The sequence below is a fragment of the Embiotoca jacksoni genome, unplaced genomic scaffold (assembly GCF_022577435.1).
Source record: "Embiotoca jacksoni isolate LCO1_2020_lvr unplaced genomic scaffold, fEmbJac1.0.p SCAF_24, whole genome shotgun sequence".
NCBI lineage: Eukaryota > Metazoa > Chordata > Actinopteri > Embiotocidae > Embiotoca > Embiotoca jacksoni.
In genome coordinates, this window is record NW_027185375.1 from 1783252 (window position 1) to 1792997 (window position 9746).

General features: G+C 39.9%; 1 pseudogene; it reads left to right on the plus strand.

The window, feature by feature from the left end:
* The first annotated feature begins 386 nt into the window (after nt 1-386).
* LOC138203808 (transmembrane protease serine 9-like) lies at nt 387-9382 on the plus strand (annotated as a pseudogene).
* The last annotated feature ends 364 nt before the right edge of the window (nt 9383-9746 follow it).

Genomic DNA, 9746 nt, shown 5'->3' on the forward strand with positions numbered 1-9746 from the left:
CCACTGAAAAAACCCCACTTCAGAAAACCAAGAGAACACTTAAGATTAAGAACTATGTATATATGTATATATATATATATATATATATAAATATATATATCAAAGCTACTAAACCCTAAAACTGGGAGACACAGAATTTTATAAAATCTTCAATATATCCCACTAAATTAGTCATTTAAGGCCAAATTGAATACACATCGTGGTATACATACAGTATTTTTTAACTCCAACATAATCAACTCTGCAATAATTTTCAACTACCCATTGGCATATAAGCTCACAAGATTTCCACATGCTACCATTAAGTGTCACGTGAGCATGAAAATATTTGCTTAAACAATGTATAGAAATTCTGCTTGAATATTTTTAGTAGCAGGAACCGAAACATGCTGCAACCATGTGGGTGGTAAAACAAAAACAATCTGACAACTATTGAGTACCATAACTGACAACTACTTGCATGTGCAAGTTAAACTCTGGTCTTTTGTCAGATTGCGGCAGAAGAGACAGTAAAATCTTCGGAGGTGAAGATGCGAGTGAGGGAAGTTGGCCCTGGCAGGCCGCTTTGTACATGTATGGGTCTTTCAGCTGTGGAGGCTCCCTCATCAACGACCAATGGGTGCTGACAGCTGCTCACTGCATAACACGGTGAGGAGTCACGGCAGCAAGTTTTTATTTTTGGTTTTTACTGCACGTTCCAAGTTACACTATTTTCTTACAAGAATGTGAAAATGGATGAACAAAAGTTTGTGTTTGTTGGAACCGCGATTCTACCTTGATCTGACTCCACAAGTTTGAGCTAAATAAACAGAATATTAGACCCTTGATCTGCTCAGTCCTGCAATTGCAGCAGTGGTATAGTATTTTCAAGATGTTTCCTCTAAGTGTATTTGGCTTTCTGCTGGTGTGGTTTTCCCTAATAGATAATGACCACAGTTACGAGCAAATGCCATGAGTTTCCTCTCATAGAAATAAGCACTAGTCCAGAATCCAATGACCTCCTTCCTGTATTTACATCCTTGCTCTTGTCTTGGACACATCTGATCAAAAGACGGAGAAATGAGACTCAGGGAAAAACGCTCCCAGTTTAGTGTTGCTACTATTTTTTTCCCTTTCATTTAAACAAATTGTGTGAACAAGATAACAAGATAATAACAAAAAGCTCTCACTATAACCAATTACAGTTCAACAGCATCACAAAATCACCATTAAAATGAAAACATCTCTCTCAATCAGATTGAATAACTGTATATTAGAATCCTGATGAAGGGAGGAAATATTGCTGTGCCATGATACTTTATGCTTCACCTGTCACTGGTTTTACTGATGAGCTTCTTTTTTTCTTTTTTTTACTTCAAGTTAGTGTAGTTCAACATTACCAGAAATTACAGTCTCCAAAATTACTAAGATAACAAACCACTTAATCAGATTGACAAAAACTGAACATTATGATACTGATGAAGGGAGGATTTATTGACTAGATGTTCTATTATTCTATATGCTTCACCTGTCACTGCTTTTAATGGTTAGGCTGATATAGTTACATATATATATATATATATATACACTTTATATATGTTTTGATGATATATGATATGATACATGATACATATAGCATATCAATATATATAGATATATATATAAATATATATATATTGATGATATGATATGATATGATATGATATGATATGATATGATATGATATATACATATATCTATATATATAGATATATGTATTTATTTATTTTTGCTAGTCAGTGAGATATATTAAATTTTTTTGTCTTCAAGTGATGAACTCCAACACGCTAAGATCTTTCTGGGCCGCTACAACCGGACCGGTGCCAACCCCAATGAAGTGTCTCGGACTCTTGAAGACATCATTTGCCATCCGAAATACAACACCCCCATCTTCAACAATGACATATGTCTTATGAAGTTGTCTGCTCCTGTGGCCTTTACAAAGTACATTAAGCCAATCTTCTTGGCTTCTGAAAAGAGCACTTTTTACAGTGGCACTAGCAGCTGGGTCACTGGGTTTGGTATAACTGGTAAGCCATAATATATATTTACATTCCTTTGCAATACTGCAGCTGGATTCCTTACGAAGCTTTGACATCTCTCCAATTAGATGCCGATGTGCTGGCCGACATTCTGCAGGAGGTAAATGTACCAATAGTGGGAAACAATCGGTGCAGCTGCTACTACAAAGACAATTATGAAATCACAGAGAACATGCTCTGTGCTGGGTTCGAAGCTGGAGGGAAGGATTCATGTTACGTAAGGACTACTTTTTGTGTGTTAATACCTAATGATTTGTTGACAGCCAGGGGGGAGGTTTATTTACACAGAGAGAAGTGTGACCTGCAGTATCGTGAAATATATACTTCCAGTTTCAGTTCCAAGTCAGCTTTTGCATCAAGTAAATTCACTGCATGCAAAATAATGGTTATCATTAGCTTACCCTGAATAAATACTGTGATATATTTTATATTTTTGACTCTTAATAGGAAACTTTTAATTTTGTTTTTGTTTCATTTTGATGATTGTCAATTATTATATTTTGTCATAGTTTTTATTTGTAAAACCACATTTGACTCTTCAGCACCTGTAGACAGGTTCTACACACATCTGTTTTAACAACTACTGTCAATTTCGTTCCACAGGGAGACTCAGGAGGTCCACTGATGGCTAAAATCGGCCATCGCTGGGTCCAGAGTGGAGTCGTGAGTTTTGGTCTCGGCTGCTCCCGGCCAAACTACCCTGGAGTCTACACCCGCGTGTCCCAGTACCAGGACTGGATCCTCAAGACCATCGACGGCAAGGAACCAGGCTTCGTGACTTTCACCTCCCCGGGTGTTGACAAGGATGCAGACTTCACCTGTCAAACATCCCGGCCAACATCCCGGCCAACATCCCGGCCAACATCCCAGGGCTGGCCAACATCCCAGCCAACATCCCGGCCAACATCCCGGCCAACATCCCAGGGCCGGCCAACATCCCAGGGCCGGCCAACATCCCAGCCAACATCCCGGCCAACGTCCCAGCCAACGTACCGGCCAACGTACCGGCCAAAGCACCGGCCAACGTACCGGCCAACGTCCCGGCCAACATCCCGACAAACACACCGGCCAACATACCGGCCAACATACCCGACCTCTGATGACAGCATTTTTGGCAGTGGTGAAAACTTGATCCACTTCACTCACTTTATCTCACTCTCGGTTGTTGCTCTGTTGCTCCATGTGTTGGCTGGCAGTGGTGGAATGTAACTGCACTTAAGTACAAATCTGAAGTACTTGTATTTTACTTTTATGGGTCTTTACGAAAATTTAGGGGGAAATATTGTACTTCTTTCTTCACAAAATGCATCTGACAGCTTTAGTTTCTCTGTTTACGAAAAACAAGACGTAGGAAAGGTTTTTGAAACGGGATGTTTTGTTTAAGATTGGACGACAACAGTTGACATGAAAAAAGCTGAAATAATGTGCAGATTAGTTGATGGATTGAATATTAATCGACAACTATTGATCATTATCAGTTGTCAAAAATGGGGATTTGTTCTTGCTTTTCCTTTCAACTATATTAATCATTTTGAAGTCTTGCTCTGACAAAGCGAGTGTCCTGTAGGTGTTACTAAAAGTGATGTAAAACTGAAAGATTGCAATCGTCAATGACAAATAAAACTTTTATAAAAGAAAACTAATTCTGGAGTTGTCATTTACACATCCAGCAGACACGAAAAAACATTAACACTGATTTAAAGTTGAGTTTCAGGCGACCTTTATATTCATTCTGCTGCTGCTGTTGCTGTTGCTTATCAGCTATTTGCCAACTTTGTCTGGAAGTTTGCCGTATCTGGAAATAGAATGAGTAGAGTGATGAGATCGAAGGAAAACAGAAAAGCAAACCAAAAAAAGGGCTGAAAGACACTAAAAGAGCTGCATAGAGCTGAGAGGAACTGCAAAGTCACAGATCATTTTCTGTGGCTTTATAACTACGAGCTTTAAAATTGCATTTATTAATGTGATCCATTTATTATATAAAAAGTGTGCGTTACCAACAATCTATTCAGGTCTATACTAAAAACTTGGCAATTCCCTCACTGCCCAGCTGAGCAAATGAGAAACATTAGAAGTTAAAGTTTTGATTTCCTGCCCTGTCATTTTCCATTGAGCTCTTCAGAAGGGACTATTAATGGTCACAAAAACAAATTTATTAACTTTGTATTTCATGAGAGAATTTGAATTGGAGTCTATGGAGCGGGATGTTTTTTGGCATCAACCCCTCGTTGCTCTTGGGAGTACAGGCATTTTTTTGGGCCTTCCACGTTGGCCTTAATTTTTCCAGACATGAAAGCTTCATCCACTTTTGTATACAGTCTATGCCTTAAAGTAGCCATTGCCCCGCTGCTATGAACCAGACAATGACTTTAAAGACACTTGAACCTGCAGTAAAATATAAAGTAAATAAACCTCACTAATTCTGTCATGATTATTTTCTATTAAGGATGAACAAATGTGGTTCCGCGTCTCAAACCATAGTAGCCTGAATTTACTTCCTTGCATGTGAAGCTTTTGTATGTCCTCATTACACACAAACTATGGCAACAAATCCAACATGTTTAACTGCATTTTCACATCATGCGTGGCTTGTGTTTGGCTCGGGGCTGGTGAAGAGAAGATGTTGATAATACCCTGTGGGAGGAGCTGACTATGCAGAACTTGATATTTAACAGTGAAGATGAGGTTGAAGATGTGTCATTAAAATGGCTCTGAAACAGTTTGCGTGTCGTTTCACTGTGATGATCCTTCTCTTACGCAAAGGTGAGACAAAGTTTAATTTTTTTTTATTACCTCGCTCATATCAGGAATCTAGGGAGGGCAAGATTAATTAGAAGTACAAAAGTAGCTGTTTAAAGCTGAACAACAGCATATTTTCTGTATTAGAGACCTTTTTTAATTTTTTTATAGACCTTATTAGGGGGTTTTTTTTGCTTTAAATTTTCTTTATGTTGACAAGTGTAAAATCTATAGAGTCAATTTTTTTTTTTTTCCTACAGCCTTTGGCCTTCCATTGTACAGCAGGCCATTGGCCTTCCATTGTACAGCAGGCCATTGGCCTTCCATTGTACAGCAGGCCATTGGCCTTTTGTAGAAATAGCATACGTCATATGTAGTAAAATGTTAGACTCCTGTAATCTTAAACAATAAAGGGGACAACATATTGCACCTAATTGAATCCAACCACAAACTTATACTCTGATGTTCTCAAAGCAATCTGGTAGTCTAACAATATACCGCCATATTCCTAAACTTTGTCCTAATTTATCTCAAGGATGAACTGATCAATAGTGGTCCTTTCTTTTGTTTGTTTGTTTTATGTGGGCAGAAGAACAGGGACATAGGTGTAGATGGTTTGTAAGCTCCTTTCATTTAGATCTTTTCTCATTTTGGCTTTTTGCCCTTTTATTTTACTTTTGCATGTTAACTGTACTACGTGTTCGGTGGCTGCACTGACATTTTTGCAGGCATTTTTAGCACTGATTAATAGGAATGGTTATTTCAAGCAAAAGTACAACACAGTATTTCAATGGTTTGATTTCTCACATGAAAGATTAAGGAACTTGGCTTTAAATTGAACTGGTAGGACAGTTTCAGTACATTTTCAAAGTTTTGGATGTTCGGGATAAGTAAGCGAGCAAATTTGGAAGAAATTTCGGCCTCCAGAGGTGTAGCTCTCTGGTTTTCACCATTTTCTGAACTTGTTTGTTTCTTATTATTAACATATGGCATCTCTCTGTTTTCACATTTCAGCTTGTCATTCACAGGAGCCTGGTAAGCACTCAAGATCAATTTTACCAGTTCTTCAGGTTTCAGGTAGTCTTGGACATCTGCCACCACAGTCGCAGTGACTAAAACAAGGAAACACCGCTGAAAAACCCCACTTACAAACACCCACATATGAAAACACTCAGACTTTAGATAAAGCAGGCACAGGATGAGATACGACCATATGTATTGAATTGTCTTGTATATGTATCTAAGGCCAAATTTAATGCATATAGTAGTTAAAGTAGGTAGGTAAAACAAAACAAAAACTAACTGATAGACCTACTTGGTACTGGAACCGATATCTGACAATCTTTTGCATGGACACTCTTGTCTTTTGTCAGATTGCGGCAGGGTTGTAATCAACAGCAGAATCGTTGGCGGTCAAGATGCAGCTCCAGGAACTTGGCCCTGGCAGGCCACTTTGTTCAGGAATGGCAAGTTTAGGTGTGGAGGCTCCCTTATCACCAACCAATGGGTGTTGACATCTGCTCACTGCATAACACGGTGAGGAGTCACGGCTGCAAGTTGTTGTTTTTTTTTTAACTGAACATAAGTATAAGTACGTGAAAATGGATTGACCGAAGTTTGTGTTTGTCGAGAACGTGATTCGACCTTCAGCTGACCCAGCTACCAAGTGTGCTCCTCAAGTTTGAACTAAATACACTGAATTTTAGCCCGTTGATCTGCTCGGTCTTACGATGGCAGCATGTCTTCTTTGCAGCGGTGGTAATATTTTCATTTCCCACAAGTGTATTTGGCATTCTGCTGGAGGTTTTGCCTGAATGATAATGACCACGATAATTAGCAAAATTACAACTCCACTGTTGCTTCTTGTTAAATTGCAGGTTTCTCTTAGAAATATGCACCAGTCCAAAATGTCACCTGTCACTGGTTTTAATGGTTATATATAACCATAATGGCTATATATATACATTATATATATATACATATATTATTTATTTATTTATTTTTGCTGGTCAGTGAGATATATTTTATTTTGTTGTCTTCAAGTGATGCCCTCCAAACTTCTGAGATCTTTCTGGGCCGCTACAACCGGACCGTCGCCAACCCCAATGAAGTGTCTCGGACTCTTGAAGACATCATTTGCCATCCTGAATACAACTCCTTCACCTTCGACAATGACATATGTCTTCTGAAGCTGTCAGCTCCTGTGGTCTTTACAAATTACATGAAGCCAATCTGCTTGGCTTCTGAAAACAGCACTTTCCACAATGGCACTAGCAGCTGGGTCACTGGGTTTGGTGTAACTGGTAAGCCATAATACACTGCTCAAAAAAATAAAGGGAACACTTAAACGACACATCCTAGATCTCAATGAATGAAATATTCCAGTTGAAAATCTTTATTCATTACATAGTGGAATGTGTTGAGAACAAAATAACATAAGAATGATCAATGGAAATCAAAATCATTATCCCATGGAGGTCTGGATTCAGAATCATACTCAAAATAAAAGTGGAAAAATCAGATCACAGGCTGATCCAACTTCTGTGGAAATTCCTCAAGACAAGTCAAAATGAGGCTCAGTAGTGTGTGTGGCCTCCACGTGCCTGTATGCACTCCCTACAACACCTGGGCATGCTCCTGATGAAACGACAGATGTTCTCCTGAGGGATCTCCTCCCAGACCTGGATCAAAGCATCAGTCAACTCCTCCAGTTGTGCTGCTGGGTTGTTGTCCTCCTACGGCCCCCTCCACGTCTCCTGGTGTACCGGCCTGTCTCCTGGTATCTCCTCCGTGCTCTCGACACTGTGCTGACAGACACAGCAAACCTTCTTGCCACAGCGTGCATTGATGTGCCATCCTGGATGAGCTGCACTACCTGAGCAACTTCTGTGGGTTGTAGACACCGCCTCATGCTACCTCTAGTGGTGAGGGCACTGGCAAAATGCAAAAGTGACCAAAAATCAGCCAGAAAGGATGAGGACAGAGAACTGGTCTGTGGTCACCACCTGCAGAACCGTTCCTTTACAGGGGTTGTCTTGCTAATTGCCTCATTTCCACCTGTTGTCTGTTCCATTTGCACAACAGCAAGTAAAATTGATTCACAATCAGTGTTGCTTCCAAACTGGACACGTTGATTTCCCAGAAGTGTGATTGACTTGGAGTTACATTGTGTTGTTTAAGTGTTCCCTTTATTTTTTGGAGCAGTGTATATATTTACATTCTTTTACAATACTTCTGCTGGATTCCTGAACAAAAAAAATCTCTGCACTTTGAAATCTCTCCAATCAGGTGATTGAAACCTGCCAGATATTCTGCAGGAGGTAAATGTACCAATAGTGGGAAACAATAAGTGTAACTGCTACTACGAAGACATCGTCGGTATCACAGAGAACATGATCTGTGCTGGGCTCGAAAATGGTGGGAAGGACTCTTGTCAGGTGAGGACTACTTTTCGGGGGCAGCCCTACATAACTCCCAGTTAGATCTGCAAATACCTTGATAGTTTGATGTTCACATTTCCAATGCGGTCACACTAAAACAAGATATTCTAAATACATTCATGCTTCAGCAGGGTGGATACTTCCGAGACAACTCTCAAAGACACCCTTCTGTCTCATCAACTACTGTCGATTTCTTTTGACAGGGAGACTCAGGGGGTCCAATGATGTCCAAAGACGGCGGTCGGTGGGTCCAGAGTGGAATTGTGAGTTTTGGTGTAGGCTGCGCGCTTCCCAGAAGACCTGGAGTCTACGCTCGCGTGTCCCAGTACCAGGACTGGATCCTCGAGAACATCAACGGCACGGCACCAGGCTTCGTTGATTTCAACTCCCGAGGTAATGACAGCGATACGGACTTCACCTGTCCAACAACCCGGCAAACACACGAGCCAACAATCCGGCCAACAACCCGGCCAACACACCAGCCAACAACCCGGCCAACACACTGGTCAACACACCAGCCAACAACCCGGCCAACACGCCGGTCAACACACCGGCCACCCACAACCCCTGATGACAGCATTTTTGGCAGTGGTGAAAACCTGATCCACTTCACTCACTTCATCTCACTCTCAGTTCTTGTTCTGTTGCTCCATGTGTTGGTTGACAGTGGTGGAATGTAACTGCACTTAAGTACAAATCTGAGGTACTTGTACTTTACTCGAGCACTTTACTTAGGGGGGAAATGTTGTACTTCTTACTGCACAAAATTCTGCATAAAAATCATCAGCTTTAGTTTCTCAGTTTAGGAAGATTGTTATGAACAAAACATATGAAAGGTTTGTGAAACATGATGTTTTGTTTAAGATTGGACTACAACAGCAAACATGAGTAAAGCTAAAATAGTGTGCGGATTAGTTGGTTGACAATTAATTGACGACCATTGATCAGTTCTGAAATATGGTGATTGTCTGGGTTTTCTTGGAAATACAACAATCATTTTCAATCATTTGTAATCAATTTGAAGGCTTGTCTGACAAAGCAAACATCCCCAAGGTGTCACTACAAAGCGATGTCAAATTGAAAGATTGTGATTGTCATTCATAAATAAAAATGTTAAATACAAAAAAATGGAGCATTCATTTGTAGTTGAGTTTCTCGCACTTTGTCTTTTGTCTGCTACTTTTGCTTTGTAAAAATTGGATTCATTGAAATCTTTCTTTTTGATCAAGTTTAGCTGTATCTGGAAATGGGATGATTAGATTGATGACAACGAAGGAAAACAGAAAAATTGTGAGTCGTAAAACCCCAAAAAACAGCTGAAAGAGACTAAAAAGCTCCATGAAGTTGAGGGGAAGCTGCAGAGTCGCTGATCATTTTCCGTGGGTTTATAATGACAAGCAACTGCTTTAAAACTTCATGTATTAATTTGATCCATTTAAAAGGTTATAAAATAAACTGGCAGCTATACATGGTGAAAATTCTCTCATTGGCCAAATGACTAAATCAG